The sequence below is a fragment of the Epinephelus fuscoguttatus genome, linkage group LG13 (genome assembly GCF_011397635.1).
Source record: "Epinephelus fuscoguttatus linkage group LG13, E.fuscoguttatus.final_Chr_v1".
In the NCBI taxonomy this organism is placed as follows: domain Eukaryota; kingdom Metazoa; phylum Chordata; class Actinopteri; order Perciformes; family Serranidae; genus Epinephelus; species Epinephelus fuscoguttatus.
In genome coordinates this window covers 14,547,572-14,572,437 of record NC_064764.1, presented here as the reverse complement: position 1 = coordinate 14,572,437, position 24,866 = coordinate 14,547,572, and the positions used below count along the sequence as shown (strand labels likewise).

Genomic DNA, 24,866 nt, shown 5'->3' with positions numbered 1-24,866 from the left:
TTTGCACAGTCCTGTCACAAAAAAAAAACACCATTTCAAATTGTACTAATTTCCTCCTATTAGGGAGAAACCGTTTCAAACCGAACAGTGCCTTTCATGATGAAATAGAGTGAAATGACAATAGTTTAATGGCCTCTCTGAATCTGCATTAACCATATGCCAGCTTGCACACCTTAGTTTGATGAGTCATTAATACAGTGTCTCCAAACTGAAATTGCATCATCTTTAAGCTTCAGTGGACTGTAATTTGTGGCAATTACACTCTTTCCAGTGACTTGTTTATGAATAATGAATAGGTGGACAAGATGAGAACTGCCACAGTTGGAGAGGGCTCATGATTGTGCAGCATGGGTGACCTCTGTCAAAAGCCATCTGTCTCCTGTCACTGAGATGCATGGTGCCCAGCCGCAGACAACTCACCCGACCAGACGCTTAGGAAGGAGATGATTGTCATAGTGTGCACAGTTAGGTGGTTTGGTTTAGCCTTTGCTCTGTGCACTCTTATTAAATGCAGTTATTTAGGTTGACAACTGAAACATAAGCTTACTGACGTCAAAGTGCTCATTTGAAGGTCTGTTCAGTAATATTTCACTTGTCCTTAGCAGAGAATAAACACAGTATATCAAAAAGGGATTTGCATTTTCACTGATCACTGCCAGTTATTCCTCTGCGAGACTGCTGAGTCTTGAAGCTTCTGAAACATGCCGTATCTCCCAACCACCTTGACCCAGCGTACCAACGTAAACACTATTTTGTCTGAAACTTGGGTGAACACGAATGCAGCAGGTAATTCAAAGACTCTGTCTACTGTAGTGAACATATGATGCACAAAGCTAATGTTTGTTTTGTCAAACATACAGTTGTTGCCAGCTGTGTATCATTTTAGGGAAATAAATGCAAAGATAAAACTCTGAGTGTGATGCATACTGATTTTGCTTTTGGAGGTGTGATATATGTCAGTGTTGGTGGTGCATTTTTAATGCAGCTTTGTTGAATATTCTGGATTTCTGTTTTCCGGTGCAGGAATTGAGATATGCTATGTTGATAATGTCCTTGATAGTTCATCCAGTTGTGTCATTGAGATATACGCATGCAGGCATGGAGGAGAAAACAAAGTTAATATTGTGGGATGTTTTTCAGTAGATGATAATAGAGGAAACTGCAGTTTGGTTGCAAAGACAGATGTACAAAACCATGAAGCAAAAAGTTTCTGCTTAAGGCAGGATATTCCAGACCGGAGATGATTAGGGCGAATGGGAGCCGTCCTCTAGCTGAATATGGTGGCAGTGGATGGATGGGTGATCTGAAGTTTCAGCCTCAGGCTTTCCTCAGCATTACTGGGACATTTGTGGGCGAGACCCCTATTAAACAGCAGCCAGGCACCTGCCAGTGATTATTAACAAGCTGATACAGATCAAAATCTAAATCATGAGAAGAAATATATTTGTTACAGGTCCCAGAGTGACCTGTAACAAATGACCTCAACTAACGAATCATTCTGTAAAATACAGATAAATTGCAGCAGCAGCAACTAAGACATATCCAGATTGCATCTATTCAAAACAAAACAGAGTGTCAGTCTCTGCTTTAGTCTATAGTTTAAGTACATAAAACATCCGTGAATGCAACTGTTCCATAATATCTCACAGAATGTATTCACAGCTGTAGTTATCTCACATCTCTGGTGTACTTACAGTTTTCTACATCAAGTACTCATTATCACCTCTATATAAGTGAATCAGGGCTACTAAAAAGATATGGTGCATATTACCCTGACCTTATACTCAACTGTACAACATCTACTCTAACTCATTCAGAGTTGTTTACTTTCACATCTAAAAAAGACGCTGTTTCTCTTCTCGCCTAAATGCAATATTAGGCAATCTGGAGTTGAGATGCCCCCTAGTTCCTCAGGTGTACCAGAGACTTTAAAAAACAGGTCAGCAATATACCTACACCAACATCGGGGGGAAAAAATAGGTTGTTCCTGTAACACGATGCACTTTCCCATATACAAGTTAAAAAAAGAAAGAACCCGTAGTGCTATTTCTCAGTCTAGATGATTTTGGTGTAAGTTGCCGAGTGCTGCAGATATTGGCTGCAGAGACATCTGCCTTTTCTCTAAAATGGGACTATGTGGCACTTGGCAAAAAAACCCCCTCTGAAATCATTCTCAGTTACTCAAGATAATTTACAAACCTTGCTGTCCAATCTACACCCACCAACAGTATCACTGCACAGAAGGAAGCGTGCATCTACTCATCGACGAGAGGCTAATACTCATGACAGCTTTGGTTGTTAACATTAACAGTGTCCTCCTCGGCTAAACTGTAACATTAGCTAGCTTAGTGGTTCTAGGTGAGCTAGCAGTAGATGCACACTTCATTCTGCATGGTTACAGTTGGTGGGTGTAATTGAGTAGAGAGAAAATAGTTCCTTCATGAAACTGCTCACAATAAGGTCTGTGGATTCTGAACCAGGTCATGATTATTGAAAGGAGACATTGCTGTTGAGTTTTTCAGATGTATTTTATTTTGGCACTTTGAGCACAACAAGCCAAGTGCCATCTAGTTCCATTGTATTGGCGAGAAGGCAGCCATCTCTCATTTACAACTCACACCAAAACAATCAGAATTGATAAACAGCACTATAGGTGAAGAAAATGATTTGGGAGTGAATTATCTCTTTAAAGTGTTCAACTTTTGTGACTAGATTGGCATTTTTGGAGAGCGCAAAAGACAGGCCTTTAGACAACAAAGCAGTGTCTTGATCACTAAGTTGCCTTCTAGACTAGTTGATGTTATTGGAGGCCTTGGAGCTTTCTTTGTATGCTTGTCTGTTCCTCCTACCTCCCCGCTGTATTGGTCTTTTCTTGTGGCCCTGCTGGTCCAGATGATTTGTTGGGGTGACTGTAAAAAAAACGCCGCTGGCTCACTGTAGCAATGGTTTCGTTTACAGTTTCATCAGACAAAAGCCCAGTGGATGACTGGTCATCACCCCTCCTACGCACTCTGTGTCCTCTCTCTGTGTCCGTTCTCTTCTGCCACCGTGCATCATTTAAAGTATTACATGCTTATTTGTGAGTGCTGACGACTTTATTTGCTATTTTGTGATTTTTTGGTCAGCACCCATACACTCTGGAGAACATGCCAGCTCTTTTGTTTGATCTTAGGCTTCACCCTGAAGCATTGGACACCCCTGTCATAAGCAGTTGGAATGTTTTCTCCCCTGAAAGGTCAACAGGAACCAAGTGGTGCTGCATAGAATCACAAGATAGCTGGAAAGATTTCCCAGATCATTTTGTGGTGTCTGATCACCGCCCCCATCCACATGGATTCAAGGTTGGGAGACAAGAGGAAAGGAGAAATCCTTCCGAATCATGTCAAAGATATTGATAGACAGAGAAAGTGAAGTTCATGGCTCAGATTTTTTACAGTGTTTGCAGTGTCTGTGTAAATGAAACTAGACAGAAATGATTTCTTATTCCCTTTATCTGACAAACCTCATATATCCTCCTTAAGGTGTATGATGTCTGTGTTTGCTTTTTCACAGGGCATTTGATGTTTCGTGTTACAATCTAAGTGATACCATCAGGATTAGTGTTAGTGCAATAAAGGTTAGCCCCCTGGCTAAAATCATAATCAAGCTAAGCTAGCAGCAATGCTGGCAGCAAACATGGCATTAGTGCAGGTGCGGGATAAAGGAATTAACAGCAGTAGATAGGAATAAAAATCAAGAATACAAAGAAAATTCAACAGCAATGGCACTGAATAACTGTGAGTGAAATTAGGGATTATACCTCTAGGGTGACATCAATAAAAGAAAAATCAGGACATATTTATTTTTTATTTCATTATAAAAGCAGAAATCATTTGATAGCTGGCAGGAGGAGCAAACATTGTGCACTTTTTTATGTTCCTATTGTTGTAGGGCCAGTGAATTTACCCGTGTTGTGCATCAGACTTGCTCATGTATTTGGTAAACCGTAAACCAAACGCATGAGTTTGCCACCTATGAGCTTGAACATGAGCACTGTTCACTCTCATGACAGTTAACAATGCTCGTTTTACATCATCCGTTAATTTCTATGGATCATATGGAGTTGACATTTGAAGGACCATTATGACCAAATCAGTGACGGCACGACACATCAAGCTGAATCATCACACTAGCCTAGAAATATCTGGGCACATTTGAACTAGTCTAATTTTTGGGACTGTGACTGTGAATGAACCTGAACTATAGCTCAGTTTAATATAGGTGAACTGAACTTTGAGATATCTCTTGTAAAGTGTGTCATCTTGCACAGCAACACACAGAGTAGCATGTGAACAATCCTTGCTAACATTTCTGTAATTTTAACGTGTCAGTTCTGTGCCGGCAGTAACCCCTAGGGCTGCAGTTCCTTTAATGGCCACTTGAGGCTGACTCCAAGGGCAAGTCACTTCCATGTTAAAATGCCCAACATTACAGCAAAAATAAACATGTTTACAGTAAGTGCTGGGCAAGTTACTCTCACAATGTAATATATTACATATTACTAGTAACCTGGGGTGCCGAAAAGGGGGGAAAAAGGAGAAGGATTCTAGGGGCCCATGATTAAGAGGGGCCCAGAGAGGCACAGACAGTGGGTAAGGAGGCGGAGACAGCAATATGCCTCAAAAATCAGGTAGCCAAAAATGGAAAGAAAGGAAGCTAAGAGACGAGAAAGAAGGACAGGGTCGACAGTATGTCACCCAGTATTTCAAAAAGCAAGGTGGGTTTGTTAGTGGTTCATGTGGTGGAAAGTTATGGAATATTAACTTTGTCCCTGGTCTATAAGCAGCTTATAGACCAGGGACAAAGTTAATATTCAGAAGAAGGTGATCATTTTAATTAGGGATGAGCAAGCAAACAATTTTTTTTTTTTTTTTTTTGCTGAACTGCAGCGCAAGCAGACAGATGCGCGACTCAGAGCAGCATGTGTCACTGGCACCAGACTCAGAGCGCATCGGACCAGTGGAAAATGTCACCATCAGCATATTATTTTACATCAGTAAAATCTACTTTATCATTATTGAGTCACGTTGAAAGAATTTAGTTGTCTGCATTCAAGCAGCATAATAGGTCTCCATTCATTGCACATTGGGCTTTCTATTTCCTTTTTGGAGATGGTGTTGCGTTCAAGGTTCCCCCAAAAAACGGCCAAATATTCGATTTTTTTTTTTTTTTTTTTACAATCAAATCCTGTGCCATCGAACAAAGCTTCAAAGCTTCAAATTTTTTGGGTCAGCCCTATAACTTACACTCTACAGAGCCAGGTCCAGGATCCTCTTCAAGTTTGTCAGGGAGGAATGTGGAAGTGGAGGAAGAGATTGTTCTTTTTTCACAAATGTGGGAATGATAGTCAAAAATACCATCAAAATGCATAGTTTTATGTAAAATAGCATCAAAAATTTTCAGCGACCTCCCAGCCAGCTGTGTATAGGGCCCAGTAAAAATTCTTTTCATGGGGCCCAAAATCCCTGGCGGCGCCCCTGCTAGTAACTAGAGGTGTCCCCGACTAAGAATTTTCATAGTCGAATCTGATTTGACAGATTTTTCCTTTAGCCGACTAATCGTGGAATCATGTTGTTTTCCTCTTCATTGATTAATGAGCTCATTTGCGTCAGTTTCTGCTCCAGAGAAAAGAGCTAAAACACCCAAATAAACAAATTTAATTCTTCAGTTGGCATAATAAGATAATAATAATAAAAGTAAAAGTAGAACAGTTTTCCTTCTTTCTGACTTCAGGTTACTTCATTAATCAACTCAGGTTCATACAAGTTCATCCACAGGGACCGTGTGTCACTGCTCTCAATCATCGGACAAAAAGTAACCAAATTAAAAATCAGAGTCTATCAAGAAAACAATCAGTCATTGTGTCACTGTCCTCAGCACTAAGCTGAGGACAGTGACACAAGGGAGCCACACCGGTGCATCGGCGTCGCTGTCCTCAATGCCGCAGAAAAGCACTGAAACGGAAATAAAGGGGAACCCGTTTTTTGCTTATTTTAACTGGTCCATCCAGTTTTCCAGAGGCCCACCCACAATCAAAATCCTGGTGCCACTACTGCTCCCAAGTGTTTGTTTATGCACTCCGCCACCGTAAATCATCACCACATGATTCCCGAGCGCGGCACTGCTACTGCTCACCGCTCCCTCGGGGGATGGGTCAAATGCGAACAAATTTCACACACTCAGGTGTGCGACAATCAGTGGGACTTTAACTTTAAATCACTGTAGGCCTCGATGCTGCTCTGATGGTCCTGCAGCGCACTCACTCACCTCAGCATATTTGGATCGAGCAACTGGGTGATTTATTCATGCATAGTAATGATTATGCCTACTGATTAAACGCACGCGTCATTTTCAGTTTTTTTATTAACAGAAATTAGGCTGATGTTTGTATCAAAATAGGCTATATATCATGAATTACTAGAAAACAAATACATTCTATGTCAAATCAGGATGTTCAGCAGCAGTGAACATCCCTATATAGTCAGAATGGTACGATCTTGTTTCATAACCACATGTTGCGACGATTCGACGGCGAGACTGGCAGTCGAATCAGACTTCTCCGAATCGAATCACTGAATCATCGACTATTCGGGGTCACCCCTACTAGTAACTAAGTTACTTTACAATATTACTCTCTGTGTAGAGTAATAAATTGACCTAAGAAGAACTAATGTTCATTTTAAATGTATGAGGGTCATGTTGTTTCACAGCAGCTAATCAAAGCACTGAAGCTCCAGTTTATTACAGTTCATTTCAAATCCAGTGCTGCACAGGTCTGACTCACTCATGCATTCACATACAGTGGTTACCACTTTGTATTTAAATATCCTGCTTATATTAATAATAGCATGATGATATAGAACTAATAAAAAACTGTTTAAATCAAGTGAATGGTCTTGGATGCCCGGAGGGTCACGCAGGCAAAGAATCAAAGTCGGATAATTATGAGATATGGATAAATATTTGTGTACCACAATAAACAAATGCTGAGATTAGCACAAGAAAAAATTAATTAATGCACTGGAGCTGGAAGACCCCCCTGCCGGCTCCTGGTGTAGAGCAGCAGAGAGAATTATGCATTAGAACAGGACTGTGAGAGTTGTAGCGGATGTGAACTGAAACACATCCAACACATAGTAGCATCACCAATATATATCACCAGGATGAGGAAGGAAACAAACTGGAGGCCAGCTCCTTGTCCCCGCTGCCTTCAGGCAGCCTTAGGATGCAAAAGCAAAACAGGATACAGTGTAGGTATGAAAATGGAAACATAACACAATCACAGGCACCCTTCTATAGGGTAGCATATAATAAATGACATGCCACCAACACACAACAATCTTTGAGGGATGTTGTTTTCTGGTGGTGGAAGTGGAGTGGTGTGGATCAGTATGGATAAATGAAAAATGAAAACAATTTACAGTGTATTTTGGGTGGTAATGCATTACGTTCATTTCTATAAAACTTATCTGTTTAAATTTTATCAAGGCTGAAAGTTATGCATAATTAAGGACGTGGTCGCTTTGAGTGACAAGCTGCCTGCTTGGTGTCACCTTAGGCTCTTAGTCAGCTCCGCCCCTCACTCCTCCACAGCTCTGGTCACTAGTGCTCCCAGCTACTGTTATCTCTGGCTCCAAAAATCCAAGATGGCCATAGCCGAAATACTGAACTTGAGGCTTAAAAATAGGAGTCCACAAACCAGTGGGTGACATCACCAGGGCTACATCCAATATGTTTAAACTGTTAATGGTTATGATCATCTAGGTTATGTGATATCTAGAAGTACTTAGACATCTATTGAGTTGCTTTAACTTCTACTGTAGAAAACCTTTCACACTGCAGAGCAGATTTCTGAATGCCTTTCGTTGGTAAAAAATTAAAACAATGCTGTGAGTGTTGAATGATTCATGTGCCTCTCAACCCTTTTATCATTAACTCTTTTGGAACCTATTAGATGATAATTGTACATTACTTCCCTCATTAAATTGCACTGAGCAAGATTTCCTTACAAAAACACTCGCATCTTAAAAGCCTAATTCACTGAAGTGGCAACGGGAACTAGTGTCCCATTATGCAACAGTTTAAATTCAACTTAATTACCCAATTTAAATCTCAAACACAAATCTGTCGCCTGAAAGGCTAGCAGCTCTGCTCCCACAGAGCGCAGCACCTGACAGTGTTAGCTGTCTTTCCTCTCTGGCCTGTTTGGTTTTCTCTGAGCATCACAGACCGACTGAGTTGGTCAACATTAGCATGCTGTGTGTGGTTTGACTGGTGGCACTGTACATCATTTCAATTCTATCTGATTTTAGGCCGAGTTCAAAGAAGTTCCCTGTTGGTTCCCTTTGTAGTGAGCCATCAAAACATTATGAAACGCAGCAACACAATTTGGCTAATTTGAAACAAGGCAGTGACAGTTCCTCATGAATATTTTATTTGTTTTTGGAGGGGAACTCAATGCTTACCCTCTTGGTGGTCCTCTCGTGGTTAATCCTATCCAAGACTGGTTTATGGCTTAGGATTTCACATCCCAATTGTGGGAAGAATCACTCCAATATCTCACGTCTTGTTTTAACAGCATGTTGGTGTAACATTGCCGCCTCAGCACATTAACTATATTTACTACCACCCTTTTCCACTGGAAATTGCCTTGGCAGGGTGAAGAAGTACTACGAGGGCATTCCCTAAATTTAAGTCCCTCTACAATTTACAAATGGCCACTTCCAGAACTGCATGTCACATTTGTAATTCTGACACTGTGTTGCCTTGCTGTGGTCGTAGACTATGGGCTGCGGACGAGACAATTTTCATTGTGATCTGTAAATGCTAATAGTGAATGATGTCTGGGGCAAAACAGGAGGTGTCACACTCACACACACACACCGTGATAAACCATCTATCATGGGAGGGTGAGATGCAGACAGAGCTATACTGCTTTTGCTAATGTCATGTTACATCATAGGAAGCTGTATGGTAATGTGCTTACATAGTAGATAAAATGTGCGTATGTGCGAGTGTGTGTGTGTGTGTGTGTCGGTGCATGCATTTTCATACAGCAGCTGGCCAATTGAAATGAACAGGCCATAAAAATATCCATCTGTGTTTTTCCCTCTGTCCTTCACAGAGTAATTGTGCAGCAAACTGTCTAACTCCATCAGCTCTATTTTTCTTTTATTTCTGTGTGAATTCAAACTCTCAGATATGTCAGTCTTGCCATTACTCCCCAGCGCTTGTTTACAGGGTGCTACTTCCTTGCTCACTCCGTGTCACGTTATCACACCTGGTGACCTCTGATTATTTTCTCCTTCACCTGTCAATCTCCCCTGTCGCACGCGTTCACAAAGTAGTCCCAGCTTGCAGCATCATGACAAAGGTGAGATTGACTGCAGTGTGAATGCTGCCATGGACCAACCTGACATGGGAGGAGGAGATATCAGAGATGAAATAATGGGACAAACAGTCGCCTAGATGCTGTCAGGGGAGGAGAGGGCTGGATCTGCTGATATGACCAAAGTTCTTTCGGGACATTGATTAAACAATATTTTTTCAGACAGCGCATCGCGGAGGGAGCGAGATAAAACCGTGCACAGGATGGAGAGACTTTGTGAGTGTGTGGAGAGTTTGGAAGAGGAAATCTGATATTTTTTCCCTTTCCACAACACATTCAATCATCCACAAACATTCTCACAAGGAATATCTGTAAATTAGTCTTGACTTTCAAGTTCTCTTCCCTCATTCTTCAGTCTTTCAACTGTTGATGCAGGCTTGACATTGCAGATACTGCAGGCAGCCACCCGTACTGCATTCTTAAATAAAGGTTAAATAACAAAAAACATGGAGTGAAAATAGCTGAATAATTTCAGTTAAATTTCACCCTTCTGTGTGATGTTGTGCTCACGGAGATCATTCCAACGCCCATGCCAGGAAAGAAAGCCTGCTGTGGGAACAATCTGATGACCCTCCTTCTCATTTTGCTCTTAAGAACAGCACACATGAGACATCACCTTGAAACTGCAGGCGGTTTTCTGTTTTCACTCAAAAATGGATTAATTCAGTGGTAGTTTACAATTTTCAAGTAAAATATATTTGAGCTGCTCAAGCTCCATTCATTGTAAGCCTTTTATTTAGCCTTTATTTTTATTTTACTTTTTTCCCCCTCCCAGCATTAACACACACTTTCACTGTGTGACACCAAGTCTCTTTGACAACTACTGTGCTTTCAGCAGCCACAGAAAGCACTTTACAGCAACACTGCACACTGATAAAAGCCATCCAGCAGCATCATGGCTGCAGAATGAGGATATATCTTTCTTCTTCTATCTCTTCCTTTTTTTAAGCAAATTTCTCTTTATACTGTGGGTGGTGTTTTGTTTTTTGCTGTCGTTTTGAAGCCTTCTAAATCTCTCTTTGTTCTTGAGCCGAGCACCTGCTAAAATAACAAATTTATTGATTCTACAGAAGAAAAATGACCTTGCAGAGAATGTTAGACAGATTTCAACATGTACCATTTGAAATGAGAATTTAGAACTCTCTGTTAAATTGATATTATGGGCGCCTTGTCACTTAGTTAAACACTGGTGTTTTATACTTTTTCTACACCAGCTTTGTCTTTGGTCATTTCAGTGTGGAGTGGAGTGTCAAATGGTACTTGGGTAGTAATTTAATAGGTTTACAGTTCTCTGTGAATTTTCAGTCTGAAGATGAATTAGGTCTGATCTCACATGTATGTCACTTGCATAAATATGTAGCAGTAAATAGATTTTACTTAGAAATATAAATATTCAAATAATAAATATTAAGTGGTGCTCCCCACATTACTATGTGGAGTTCATAGGTACAGTTTGAGGAGTTGTAATGTGTACATCAGAGGCTTCATTTACATGAAAATCAATAATCAGGATGCCAACAGGTGCATTTTTATATCCTGACTTATATGAAATATTATGAGAAATAATAGAAACCGAACTCATGCGAATGGCAAATCCCGTCAGTAAACAGATACAAATCCCAGCTATTAGTGCCAGGGCTCGACATCAATGCTTGCCATCTTACATGGGGCAAGTAAACTCTGAGTATGGTTACGTGGAATACCTCATGCAGTTGTCCGATCAGGCAAGTGAAAAATAAATCTGATGTCTAACATGAATGTAAAGTGTATAACCTACTGTATCATGGAAGCAGAGCTTTTCCAGCTCAGCTGTGTGCAAGAGTCTGTCTTACCACCAAGTGTTGAACAGGATTTATGAAAAAATCAGACATGCTGGACAGTAAACTCTGGGGTTAACGATTAAAAACATTAAATTATGTTAATTTCTCTGCACTGCTGCATGTGACAGACTTACTTTTTTTGCCCAGAAGGTAATGCTAGCCATCGTGCTGTTCCACCGGGGCTCACATGCAATCGTAGCCCTTACAGAAGCTTTGTAATCTTGTCTTAAACTGGAACTTAAAATGATAAATCTGACAGCAAATGTATTCTGTGATTACCAGTGTGATCCATTTTCAAACAGTTACTGTTATAGTGGTCCATGATGCCTTGGGTTGAGTCTGATGACCAATCAGAAGCTGCGTTCTGACTGTGTAGACAATGTTTTACAGTGTCCTAACAGCAAGCGAGCGTCTGACTATTGTGCCACATTGCATTACACTGGACGCTTTTTGTCCATACTTGATCTATTAAATATAGAACTCCGTCACATCATGTGAACAAACCACTTTCCCAGCAGCTGTGCTGCAATCACACAGATTTAGTCTTTGACACTCGCTCATATCGCATCCAATTAGGTAACCTTTTAATTGTATGTTTTGTAGGTTAATAAATTATATTAATTGTTCAAATCCCTGTATCCATGCAAGGCTCTTTAATAAGTTATTAGTTCTGTGTAATAAAAAATGATAGGTAATATTTAAATCATGTATTTTTGACTACAGCCACCAGGGGTTTCAAACTAACTGAACTAACGAACACTGTGCCTGTGGTGGAGTTAGCAGTATGGTCTTGTTCTTCAACACATGATTCCTTGAGATGAAATATCTTTAATCATCCCAGCCATGGTCCCTGAGGGCCTCACGCCTCATACCTTACTGTGCCTCCTATGTCTCCCAAATGAATACCAATCATCCACTGAACAAAAGGTACGAATTTCTGATTCAGATGCACCCATGCAAATAAGACGGAGTACTTATTTAATAGAAGTTATTTTCTGGTACATCGGTGTAATTGGAATGGCTACAGTACTTTCCCCTGTAAACACATTTGTAATTGTGCTCACTCAGGAAACGGATGTCTGTGTTTTACAAATTACATCTCATTGACGCTGGGCTGTAATTCAGCACCCAGCTGTTCTCCAATATCCAACCGCAGAAGGGTTTTCACTAAGGTGTTGCTGCAAGGACACTGTATTGTGCAGTATGAGCTCAAGCTTGATCTGGATCTTCAAAAACAAATCGGCTTTGTATAGTGCTCAGTGACAGCATTGGCATCACCAAGGATGTGTAAAAGGAGGCGCACATAATCTTGTATGTTAAATGTAGAAAGTCTGTCTAAGTGTGCTATAATGGACGTGTGAAAGTGGGGCTCTCCTCTCACATGTAGTCACCTTTCATACCTGACTCTTAGACATGGCATGATACAATCACAGTGAATGGCTTTCATAAAGTGTACTGATGCATGCACACATAAGGATTCCCACAATGCATCTTGAATGAAACTCTGATTCTTTGAAAATAAAATAATCTGTTATTAATCTCTGTCCTTGTACATACTGTGTATGTGTACGGCGTAGTAGCACAGCCTGATTTCCTTTTTGTAATGATTTGCAAGAGCCACAGGCAGTAATTAATTTAATGCCTGCTTCTGAGCATATGGATCTCATTGTCCCCAGATAACATAACGCTCTCCACAGCCTTTACTGCTCATGAAAACCACAAATACCTACTACTACTACTAAGCCTAAGACATGACATGCTATAAAGACAAAATATTTGTACAAAATATAAAATATTGAAATCTTTTGGCTACAATGATCATTATAAGTTTACATTCGCAGCTTAATTGACTGTTTTTTTCTGTTAGTATCATTACAAAAGATAAATTCAGAGAAGAGGATGTAAAGATGTTGCTAATGCTCCTTCCCCACTCCGCATAAAAACACTAACACCTGCTAACATGTGGCTTTTGTATGTAGTGGGAAAGGTTATGATTGGCATTCACACCAGGGTCAAATAACTCTGCAGTAGTCATGGGTCTTCATCTGCTCTGGCTTTGATCGACAGTGACGGAAATACAACACTCGTTACAAACTAGTTGACACAAAGTTTGAAATAGAGACTGAATAAATAGGAGATATATAAAAATTAGTAACCACTGTAACATCTTCGGGGCGGCACGGTGGTGTGGTAGTTAGCACTCTCGCCTCACAGCAAGAGGGTTGCCGGTTCGATCCCGGGCGTGGGAGCCCTTCTGTGCGGAGTTTGCATGTTCTCCCCGTGTCAGCGTGGGTTCTCTCCGGGCACTCCGGCTTCCTCCCACAGTCCAAAGACATGCAGATTGGGGACTAGATTAATTGGTAACTCTAAATTGTCCGTAGGTGTGAATGTGAGCGTGAATGGTTGTTTGTCTCTATGTGTCAGCCCTGCGATAGTCTGGCGACCTGTCCAGGGTGTACCCTGCCTCTTGCCGATGTAGCTGGGATAGGCTCCAGCCCCCCCGCGACCCTCAAGAGGATGAAGCGGTTAGAAGATGAATGAATGAGTGAATGTAACATCTTCACAGGTTTCCATGCTGCTTTCTGCTGTTTACTAACCTGTTTTCTGGCCTGTCCGTGTCAGCGAACATGACACACCAGTAAAAAAAAGAAAACAGAAGGGCATGCTCACCTGCTGCAGAGGCTTGTACACTGCTCTGTTCTACTGGCAATTGGAAAAGAGTCTATAGTCTATTTTAACTGGGTTTCCCCATGTTTAAATAACCCACATATGTGCTAATTTTTGTGGAAATGGGGTATTAGTCTACCCTATAAATATATTTCATTCACATAAACATGGATTAACAGATTTTCTTTCTGCCTTCTCGGGTGAACACAACACTGACACATTTAAGTTATTATAGCAGATTAATTAGCAAACTGCTTCCTATTTACACATCAAGCAGATACAGAGCAAAATTACCATTTGGAGTTGTGGTTAATGTAAACCCAATGTTCACTCTGGTTTTACCTCTCATTCTGGTTTTCACTAACTCTTATATTTGTGTCTTTAGCTGTGAAATGCTTCACTCTGTTCACCATAGTTTTAAACTTTGCCTCTGTCTGCTATTTGGTGCTGAGCAGGTAGTGTACAGTGGATTCTTAAACTGTATTTTGTAGAATACAACTGCCAGCTGCAGCTGGAAATAGCAGGATGAGAGCAGTAAAAGTGAACCAAAACAGTCTAGTCTCAGGCATACAAAAAAACAAAAACAAAAAACAATACAAACAAAAAAATAGAACAACACAAAAAAACAATGAGCTGAAACATGCTATAAAGCTTCTTAGAGCAAAGGACAACCGCAGAGTTGGGTGATCGGTTTCTGATGCTCCCACACTTCATCACTACAAGCGACTCCTTTCACATTACACATTGCCAGTCGATCTATTGTAACAATAAAAATATTGATTGTAGCCTCTTTAGCTGTATATGAATCAATATTTTTGATATATGAGAAGAAAGTGGTGCCCAGGGGTTGCAGCTCTGACTGTGGAATTTGTAGTTTAGACTGAAGGATAAGAATTTCAGATAGTAATGGAATCGTGCTTGAAGGTGTTTTGGATAAATATGCAGTTGTAGTCTTAAATGATAGAAGAGGCTAAATTTGGTAGATTTTTTGTGAGAAAACAGGATAGTGGATCAAGGAGACTCAATTATTCAGAGCAAGATGGGAGGGGTTTTCTGAGTAGACTCAGGTAGAGGAGTAGTGGAAAAGATCAGATCGGTTTTTGCTGTATGTGCTTGTAAAGACGATTGAGGGAAAGCCTTCAAGAGTCATGCAAATGGAATAGAAGAAACTAAGGGCAAAGCCAAGAAGAGTTATAAAAATACATAGAAAAGACAGCTAGCACAGTTTTTGCTGTAGAGCACAGCCAGGGAGAGTCATTCAAGAATAAAATATTTTTTATTAAATCTTTTTATTAGTCACTGACTTAAAGGTCAAAGTGAGTTGTTCTGTGAGGATTTATCCAGCTAGTGATGTTTTGCTTTTTGTCATTGTGAGGGACTGAGCTGATGATGTGAGGAGCCACAGGTGGGTTTTCAAATAAATACAAAGCAGGTCATAGTTTTATTCAACCAAATATTAAGCATATAATTACAAAAAAAAAAAAAAGCAGTGAAATTCTGGTCCCATACAAGAGGTCAGTTAAACAGAACTTAAAGGGCCAGTCTGTAATATTTGGCATGGTTTATTGTCAAATCTGAACCTGATCTGAATATTCTACCCATTAATATGTTTATATAAGTGTATAATCGCTATAAAATAAAATTCGTTTGGTTTTCGTAGCCTTATAATTATGCTTTTATATATATATATATATATATATATATATATAGCAAGGACCTTGCTTTAAAGAGGTCGCCATCTTGCGCCGCCATGTATGTACGGCAGCCTGAGCGGACAATCCAGCCTGCCAGAGAACGCGTTTCGCGTGTATAAATAAACCAAGGAAGACAGCGGGGGGAAGGAAGAAGGAGGAGGAAACAGCAGAGAGTGTTAGTAGTTCGTTGATAGAGAGTAGTGAAAGGTTTTTTAAGTTATAAAGTTTGCGAATGGACCACACTTACCACGCAACAGGAGAAAATGAACCCGAACCGTCATCTGCGAGGAAAAGAAGACGCAACTTCACTCCTTGTGATGCACTCTCTGCGGCGCTTTTCCTCCTGATGACATATCTCCCCAACGATGGCAGCATCGAATCCCATTCTGTGCAGCAAAATGGGAGCGGAGGATTCAGCCTCTCCTCGTCTGCTCAGTATCCAAGTTCCTCATCTGTATGCTCCGGCTCAAACAGGTATGGCTCTGGGTCTGGGTCTGCTACAAGAAACTCTTCAAAATCGCGTTCAAAGCAGCTACTATAGTCCAGAGATATTGCTAGGCTAAATAAACAGCTGAGCTCTGTTTACCGGCTACGCTGTCAGTCAGTATGCGGGTGGAGATTGGTGGAACAGAGAATGTAAGTGAGTATGTGTGTATGAAGTGTGCGTGTTATGCCAGAAGAGCCAGAGTTTGGGACGGAGTCTTTTACCCCCTGGAGTGTTACCGGAGTTTTTGGAGTGCTCAAATAAACGGGCCTTTTTCCCGAATGCTGCGTCTGCGCAAGGCTTTTGTCCCTACGAGGCCACCGTCATTTACCCGACGGGAGGGGTGAGTGAGTGAGCCCTGCAATCTAGAATTTGACCACTGATGTCACTATTTTCAACCCATTTTACACACTGGCCCTTTAACTCAGACTGACTAAACTGATCTAGCAAGACAGAAGGAGAAAAACTCATAGACATATATACATATGTATATATGTCTATGGAAAAACCTATATAACGGCTGTTCAGACCAAACAAAGGGGGGTAGCAAAGTAAAATACTTACAACTAAACTAACAGTTAAACATCTGGACAATTATTATGTTAGAATAAATATTTAAATTAATCCAAAATATGAAACACAAAAAACCCTTAAGTTTGCGAAAAAAAAATTAAACTAAATAAACTTGAAATCTCAGTCCCCCCCCCCCCATGATGTGGCGGTCACTTGGTATGTTCCAATTGGTATTTCCTGTATTTAAAGCATCTGCTTTCGTAGCGTGAGCTCGAGTGTGTCGGGACGCCTCTCCACGTACAGCAACCTGAAATGGCACCTACTGCTACGGTAACTCAAAGAAATGCTAATTACAATGACCTAATGGAAACTTATATTAATGCAACCAAAGCGTGACTGTACAGAAGTTAACTAAATGTACACACTACAGACAGAAACTTAAGTGCAGCCTAACTGTAATCGCCACTGCTAGCATTAGCTACATAACTGAGTAACTATGAGGTATGAACAAAGGGCAATGTACATGACGTTAATAGGTCAACTAAACTCAAAGGGGGAGAAAACGTGACAGCAGTTGCATATGGCAAGCCGTTTTAGCATTTAATCACTAAGTCCAACTATCCGGAATTACCATTATAGATATCTATAACGTCATTTTGACTAGTAGTAATGTCATTTTGACTAGTATGAATTTTAATTTAAGATATCTGTAACGTCATTCTGACTAGTCAAAACTGAATTACAGATATCTGTAATGTCATTCTGACTAGTCAAAACTGAATGACAGATATCTATGACGTCATTCTGACTAGTCAAAACTGAATGACAGATATCTATAACGTCATTCTGACTCGTCAAAACTACAGTTACAGATATCTGTAATTCAGTTTTGACTAGTAAGATTCAAACTATTTTTGCCATTCATGTGTATGGGGTTTGTCATGATAGATATCTACAATTACATTATGACTATCTATAATTCCAGTTTGAGATATCTACAACGTCATTTTGACTAGTCATAATTCAGTTGCGGATATCTACAACGTCATTTTGACTAGTGAAAATGACGTTGTAGATATCTACAACATCATTTTGACTAGTCATAATTCAGTTACAGATATCTATAACGTCATTTTGACTAGTCATAATTCAGTTACAGATATCTACAACGTCATTTTGACTAGTCATAATTCAGTTACAGATATCTACAACGTCATTTTGACTAGTCATAATTCGAATTCAAGATATCTACAACGTCATTTTGACTATCTGAAACTCAATTCAAGATATCTAGAAAGGACCATGTAGATATCTTCAATTGATGATAATTAAAGATGTCTTGAACTTGAATTATGACTAGTCAAAATTAAATTGTAGATATCTCAAACTGGAATTACAGATATCCACAATTCAGTTGCAGATATCCGAAATAACAATTGTAGATATCCGCAACTACATTGGAGATATCTATCATGACAAACCCCATACACATGAATGGCAAAAATAGTTTGAATCTTACTAGTCAAAACTGAATTACAGATATCTGTAATTGGAGTTTTGACTAGGCAAAATCTAATTACAGATATCTTGAATAAGAGTTTTGACTAGGCAAAACTATGTTGCAGATATCAGTAATGAAAATCCAGTCTAGCGATTAAATGTTAAAACGGCTTGCCATAGTTGCAGCCATCACAGTCATCACTAAGTAAGAAACTGCTTGCTGATGGCTAATGGATCATTTTGAATCCTTCATGCTCTGTTGTTATCAGTGGAAAGAGACTGTTAACAGTGTGCGTGGGATGCTTAAGGCTTGGTGAAGGCTACAGTGTTTCTCTCTCTTTTTTTAATCTTCTAAAGTCCATCCAAGTTACTTAGCCTTGGTGCAGGACTTGAACATACCAGTACTGTGTGCTGGCCTTGATCAAGGTTTGATTAATTAATGCTAGTTATGCAGCTATGATGGTCAGACTGATTATGCAGCACGGTCTTGTCTCTGTTGCACTGAATGCACTTTGAGATCGATCTGTCCACCCAGCCTGTATAAATAAAACGGACAAGCAGGTAGTTCTGTCGTCAGACTGACACTGTGTGTTTTGTTTAGTCACATTTTTATCATATTAAATGTCCTCTATGTCATTGTGGTTTTATAATTTAAAAGCCCTTCTCCAAAAAATAAAATCTGTAACAAACTTTGGCTTGCTAGGACGTGCTCATGAGGATATTCATACACAGAATATTTTTGTTCTTCGGCTTAGTTGTATCTTAAATCAAAAACTACTCATTAAAAGTTGCTAAGATGATGTTGATTTTACAGATGGACCATGACAGTGACTGACCTGAATGCTTTCAAGCTTTGATCGTTGCCATGGTAATCAATGTCCAAATCAATGTTAGAATCAAATATCCCATAAATTAAGAAATAGTAATTCAGCATAATGAATTATGCATCACCATGTATTATTAGTCATTCTCAGACAAGGACATTTAAACTTAGTGATGGGCCTAATTTTGTGACTACGACATTGACTACACCTGCCAGGCTTTCACATTTGCATAATGTCAAAAAAGTCAAATGTCTGGAATAGGTTAAGAATTTATATCACCCCCAAAAAGTGCCAGATATGCCAAAGGAAACTGGCATATTGCAAACCTACTTCAAGCTTGGCAAATCACCTGAAAGCTGTTAAAAAACGCTCAGCCATCTTGCAAAGTATTCTTTTTTTCTAGCTATTATGGCGAATGTTACTACGACTTGCATGCTAACAAAGTGGCTAATTGTGCTGTTATTTTCAGTGCATGGACTGAAAACTTTTTAAAAAATGTCCTTGTCTCTTGTTTACCCCCCATCCCCACCCTCTCGAAGCTCTGATTAATCTTGGATATTTCTCACTGATGTGTCAGTGCCCAAAAACTGTTATTCAGGATAGCCCTACAGGGAAGAGTTGTACCAAAACATGAGGCATAATGAAGGAAAAAAAAAATCATGCTGCTGGAGTCATGCAACCATTTCTGTACTCACATGTGGCAGAATGAATTTAATTTTGATGTGATTGCAGCTGCAATGATTATGGATGACCTTCATAAATCGTACCTGGAAAAATGTAAAACAGGTAATTTATAATGATGGATTGCGCTCAACAGCACAGCAGTATGACTCTGCAAGGTGCTTTTGTAAAAAAAGGAGAGCCTATAGCTACCACTTAGTAAGGGAAACCACCGTTATACAAGCGTTTATCACTTTCACCAACTCCACTGTCGCCATGTAGACTGTCCTGCGCCAGTCACATGACTTTGCCTGTCACCCTCAGATTAAAAGACTGTTAACCCTGTCATGAGGGAGAGGGGGTTTGACATCAAAGAAAGGCTTGTCTAAATGTAAATAGGAACAGCATTTCTGGGTGCGCTTACCCTCCTCCTAGTTCTCTCAGCTGTAATGGATAACACTGCCAAGCCTGCAATTACTCACTGTCTCTCGCCTGCACTGTTTTCATTACACACTCTTGGATTAGTCCCTTGGAAAAAAGAGAGGGGGGAAAAATTAAAATGCATGCTTTTTATGTTGATGTTTTGATAACCCTTTTGAAGATCTGACCTCAGCTACATCTTGGGCTTCCACCTTCTCATTGATACTGCTGGTATGCTGAAGAGTTAGACCTGATCATTTAATTGATACATTAAAAACAGTGATTCAATTTGCATTTAAACGGAATTCAAAATACTAATAAATCTGTGTGAAATGAAATACTGTTGGGATGCATATTAAAAATGGAAAAAAATGACATGCATTTTAAAAATTACATACTAATCCAGTTGGAAAGTAATTAATCTTTTAAGATGAAATAATAAAACTGAATTCTCAGTTGTCACACTTAATAGCAAGTTAATTACCATTTTCCATAATAATGGATGAATTCAATTTAGAGGCTTCAGTTTCAAGTACGGGGTATCGACCCTCCTCACAGCAGACATTTTTATTTATCACAGCAGTAAAAACACAGGTGTTACTAATAATAACACTAACGATGGCTCTGGTATTGTGCATGCTGGCTCACTGTCACACCTGATGGAACTGAGCCATCGTTAACAAAATTTGTTTCACCTGTGCTGTAACTGCTATGACAAGTCAAAATGTCTGCTGTGGAAAAGGTCTACAACAGGACCCTGACACCAACGCAGGTACATGAAATTCAGATCATTAATTATATTAGGCTACTTACTCCTGTGCTTTTCCTACTATTGCATGTTAAATTGCCCTCTGTGAAATTCATCTCAGGTGTGTTTGTGAATACAGAGTTGAGCAATCAAGCGTAGTACGCAGCTAGCTAGCTAGCTTCCCTGAAAATGGTAGCTAAACACAGTTAGCTCAGCCTTTTCAGCTTTATCAGGTAATTTTCCATATACTGCTTTTCTCTTCACAGGAGTCTCAGCTTTGTAAAGACCTGAAGCACAGTTCGACAAGGCTGAGGACCATTCTTGGCCATGCACACTTTCAGTAAGTCTCAAATTGCTCTGAACCATTGCATTCAGGGATGTGTCAACAATGGAGGGCATTGCACAATTCACATGAGAAGTAAACAGTGGCAGCAAAATTGCAGAGAACACTGAATACCTGCAAGCGTTTGGTCTGTTATTACAGATATTTGATTTACCCAAGAAACAAGCATAATTTCTCACCTGACCTTTTCATCCTTGCCGTCTCTCTTTCCAACCTGTAGAATATGACACAACCACTGATGTTGTCACGGTTGGTTGAAAATTAGGTGTGGGAACCAGAACGGAACCAGTTCCATGTTAGTGAAAAAGATGTAATAGATAGCAAAGTCATTTCCTAAACATGAACCTCAGATACAGTCTATGCTAAGTGCCCATTATCAACATGCTCAATGCTCAATGGTGTGTGTAGCTACTGTGTATTAAATCCTATCAATAATTCGGGGTTCCTATGCAAGTATGGAAAGTATGGAAAAGTATGGAAATAAATTTGATCAATTTCCAGGTATTAAAAAGTATGGAAAATTAAAAATAAAGTATGGAAAACTATTTATGTTTCCAGACTCTTACCACTTTTCTAAAATACTGTTTTCTAAAATAGAAAATTAGGTATTTCCAAAAATAATTTAATCAATCCGGATCGTGTTTTATGCTGGGCCAGGCACATTTTGTGTGAGAGCAAACGTCTCAGAAAACATACCGCCCTTTTTATCTGATTGACAAGTGGTATGTCCAGTCCGCTACATGCTGCACTATGTAGAGGAGAGGAGAGAGCTCTGTCTTACCTCTTCATAAACTAAATTATTTTGCGCGACGGACACTTCATATAATAACATAACAATATAGGCCTACTATTTATGGTGTTATGTCATCGTGTCATTTCTGTCTCTACATGGTCACGCGTTAACAATTCTCCTCTGCTCTCTGAATCGCGCATGGCGGAGTTCCGCCACACACACAGGTGAGCACGCTAGAGCGGCTCGGGCCGCATTTTCCTGACCAAACCTGACCCCGAGCAGTGTGTCAGCTGACAAAGTTATTGTTATGGACACTGTGTAAATAACACAGACGCACAAACGCACAGACAAACACGCTGCTTGCACAGCAGCGCAGCATGACACTCTTGGTGCTGAGCTTGTGTTGCGTTCAGGCGTTGTCACGTAAATAACAACTTCCAGCATTTAAATAGGTCATAACACAAAACAGCAGCATGTCAAGTGACTTTTTACTTTTATTATATTCAATAAAATTGTATTTTCCTAAATCTTGAGACACCTCATATGTAAGCTAGACAGACATTTCACCTGCTCATTACTGTGCACACATGTACTGTATGTACTTAGTCCTAAAGAGCCCTTCTGGTGCCAGTAGATACATAGAAACATCCCAGCAGGCTGTGCTTTGCGAGCATACAAAAAAGTTTCACACATGTGAAAATTATTTTTCATGCGTGTGCTTCACCTCCGCTGCTACAACTCCATCCTAGGAGAAACACTGCTGTGTGAGTTTTGTGCAACAGATGGATGTGGTAGTCTACTGGTAGAGTAGAGAGAGAGCTAAGTAGGTTTCAGGCTCAGGAAAATTTTTCACTTTAAGCCCTGACACTGTCATTTTTGTGTAGGACATACATGACGTATGTTGTTTTAATTAATAAATACAGTGTGAATAAAGATTACATAACATAAAAATAACTGCAGTCTTTGTTATTTGATAGGCGCTTAAATTAAACAATTTTTATAGGGCAAGTAAAAACTGACTTCGGGCAAGTAGATCTCTGACCAACTTGCCTGACCGGGCAAGTGAAAAAAAACCTTAGTGTTGAACCCTGCATCGCCAACATGGGGGAGAGGGCAACTTTGAGCCACATGAAAGGAAAAAACACAGACGTCTCGTTACTGCATCGCTTGCACTGAGAGTCCCAACCTTTTTGCCTCAGCCCAGACATTGATCTTACCTGAGTTTTTATTTGTGTGTGTGTGTGTGTGTGTTTGATCATGGCCAAATGTGGTCTTGGCGACAGGAATTGGAGCCATAGAGGTGGGTTTTGAGTATTGTGCCAGGTCTTCATATAGCCCTCATACTGCCTTGCCATTCTGTATGTAAGGTACATTTGCAGAGCGGTCCCGCCTCTATGTTGGTTACGGAGGTAGTAACAGTGCCGAAATGATTAGGGCTGCCACGATTAGTCGACTAATCGATGACTAATTGACTATTAAAATAATCGGTAACTATTTTAGTAGTCGACTAATCGGTTTGAGTCATTTTTCATAGAAAAGTACTATAAAAGTACCCCAAAATACTCTTACTGCAGCTTCTTACGTTCAGATATTGGCAGCTTTACACACTCTCCCATGACAGTGAACTAAAACCCTTTGGCGTGAGTATGAAACAAAACATTAGATGACTTAATTTTGGGGTTTGGGCGAGACAGACTGACATTTTTCAACATTTTAACACATTTTTCGATGAAATGATTAGTCGACTAATCGAAGAAATAATCGACAGATTAGTCGACAATGACAATAATTGTTAGTGGCAGCCCTAGAAATGATGTCTATAAATGGGACAGCTAGCAGGACGGGATCATCGGCAGCATGGGTGTGCTGTTTTGACGATATGTTATGCATGCAACCCACTGTGGGAGATTCAGCTGACACCATGAGAGGCTACCAAAAAAAGGAGAACAGCGGACAAAAATGTTTTGTAAATAGTGAAAACACTTAGTTCCTGGAGCTCCTTACTGTCTGAGCAGAGGACGTGATTAGCTTCATATAACAGAAACAGTAAATTATTGTTATTGCCATGTTATGCTGTTGTCATCGTTTATAAAGCGCTGCTGACTAGTGTGTTATATGTCGCACTAGAGGCCAATGCTGTTGTGTTACATGTTATGCCCATCATGCCTCTTTTGATGCTGCGATGCAGGGATGCTGTCTGTAATCACACACAGGAGTGGCATGATGCCATGGTCATCTGGTTCTGTGTAAAAATGCAAAGGTGGCATGAGGAAGGGACTTCGTAGCAGCCCTACAGAGTGATCTCTGTGTAAAAAGGGCTTATGTCTGTATGTCTGTGTGTGTGTGTGTCTGTCTGTGACTAGATTTTGTCAAGGCAATAACGTCATGAAACTTTAAAGGTGTGTAGTTGAGACCAGAATGAACACCAAGTTTTAAGATGGATGTAGTCTGAGCAAGGGCGTTAAAAGTAGGGAAGGGGCTATTGGCTCCCACACTTTATGCCCGTGGCCAACACTTGCTTTAAATTGCAAACCACTGTTTCGGTTGGAGTGATTCCATGGCAAGATGGACTTTAGTTTTAACTACTATTAATCTGCTGATTATTGCTTTAACTATCCAACTTGACATCTGCACAATGTTCATTTTGTCCATCAGTGTTTCAAATCTCAAAATTGAATTAATAATTGAAAGGAAAAACACCAAGTCCTAACTAGTGTTGTGACGTTCATGAACGAACCGATTCTATTGAACGGCTCGTTAACATGAACGATGGGAACCGAGACCAGCTGGGAACCGTTCTTTTTTTGTTTTTTTTTTAATATCACTGTGTGCTCCTCCTTTGCTCCTCCCCTGAGCAAAATTCATTGTAGCTTGCTTTGTTTTTTATGTTTATTTGTAAGTGTTAAGGTTACGGTGTTGCATGAATAACAAGTCATGGTAGCTTTACACACATACAAACAATTTGTATGAAGGGTAAATCCAAAATAGTGATGCCACTGTCAAAGCAGAGTGATATGGCGCAACCTTGTGGAA

The 24,866-nt window shown here is 40.0% G+C and overlaps 1 protein-coding gene across 1 annotated transcript in view; it reads left to right on the top strand.

Moving 5' to 3' along the window:
* The first annotated feature begins 16,867 nt into the window (after positions 1 to 16,867).
* thsd7ba (thrombospondin, type I, domain containing 7Ba) overlaps positions 16,868 to 24,866 on the top strand; it is a 261,412-nt gene continuing 253,413 nt past the window's right edge. Inside the window, exons 1-2 of the mRNA XM_049594673.1 lie at positions 16,868 to 16,935; positions 21,024 to 21,097. The gene's annotated coding sequence lies outside the window, so the exon portion shown is untranslated. The remainder of the gene's footprint in view (positions 16,936 to 21,023; positions 21,098 to 24,866) is intronic.